Consider the following 1,594-nt stretch of genomic DNA (forward strand, 5'->3'; position numbering starts at 1 on the left):
CAGGAAAGTCAATATGAGACACTTTTCTCCAAGTAAACACCCCAAAAGACAGAAGTTGAGCTGTGGATCAAGTAGTAGAGTGCTTTCCTGGAGCACAAAACCTCAGGGATAGGATAACATCCAGGCCCTGAACTCAAACCCCAGGACTGGCACACACACACACACACACACACACACACACACACACACACACACACACACACACACACACACACACACACCAATATAGAGCATTTGCCAGTCAGCCTACACAAATTCCATTTCTAGCAACTCAATATTAAAAAATAAATAAAGATGGAGAAGGGAAGGAAAGACTTGCTCCAGGAAGTGATAAACCCAGTGCCAAAATTCCACAGTAGTTCGCATATGTGGGTACAAGACAGAGAGCCTCTGGAAGAAAGTATAGCATGGGCAAAGGTCCTGAGGTGTGCTGTAGTGCAGGTGGTGTGAATGGTGTGAAGGTTTTATGCCTTCAGAAAAGTCTGGCAGGATATTCAAGGCTGGGTCAGCGTTGACTTGAGTCACAGGGCAGAGGGTGGGGTCCCAGAATAGCGCCCAGGGGGAAGATTAGCTTTTCTTTTCGCCAGGGACCCAAAGCCATTTCCTGTGGCTTGAAACCTGTTTTCACAACTCCTGACCCTCAGGCCTCCTTTGCATGGAGGAGTCAGGGCAAACGCAGAGAAAAACTCTTGCTTTAGAAAAGCTTCTAGCCCAATGCCACCAGTGGCTCAACCCCTGTAAATCCTAGCTACTCAGGAGACTCAGATATAGATCGAGGGTCAAGCCAGCTCAGGAGAGGAAAGTTAATGAGACTTTTCTTGCCAATTAACTACCAAAATCCAGAAATGGAGCTGTGGCTCAAGTAGTAAAGTGGTAACCTTGAAGGAAAAAGTTTAGAGACCAGAGCCCAGACCCTGAGTTCAAGCCCCAATACTAGCACAGGAAAATTAAAGAAAAGATTTCAGGAGCTCCTAGTCCACTGTGGTGTAAGGCCAGATCATCGAGGCACAGGTGGCTCAGCCTGTCTCCTAGCTCCTCAGGAGGCTGAGATGTGAGGATTACTATTCAAAACCAGCCAAGGCAGGAAAGTCTGGGAGACTCAGATCTCCAAGGAACCTACAGAAAACCGGAAGTTGCTCTGTGGCTCAAGTGGTAAGGTGAAGAGCTGGGGGACAGAGCCCAGGCCCAGAGTTCAAGCCCCATGACCAACACCTGGCCTGCTTAGACCTTACTCTGTAGCTCTAGGCAGAGTTCTTTGCAGTGGGCCCCTGAGGGTCCCCTAATGTCTAGGTGTCCTACAAGTCTTGATAGAAGCCTGTTTGGAGGCCATTGCCTACAGAGCAGGCCACAGTATCAGAAAAGTATCAAGCTGTGGGGCATGAAGTTCATCAGAATGGCATCTGTCATGGGTGCAATGTGGATCAGAACAGTAAGTCACTGTCTCAGACCACAGTTCTGGGCCAGGAGGGGCAGGAGCTGTAAGATGTCATACCAGATAATGCCCAGTCACATGAGTATCACAAGAGTGCAAATTTTCCAGTCAGACCTTGGGCAGGTGTTGAGTTGGGCTCATGAAAATTTTGTAGGCTCAGGA

Source organism: Dipodomys spectabilis, unplaced genomic scaffold (assembly GCF_019054845.1).
Source record: "Dipodomys spectabilis isolate Male_0828 unplaced genomic scaffold, ASM1905484v1 ptg000242l, whole genome shotgun sequence".
Taxonomy (NCBI): domain Eukaryota; kingdom Metazoa; phylum Chordata; class Mammalia; order Rodentia; family Heteromyidae; genus Dipodomys; species Dipodomys spectabilis.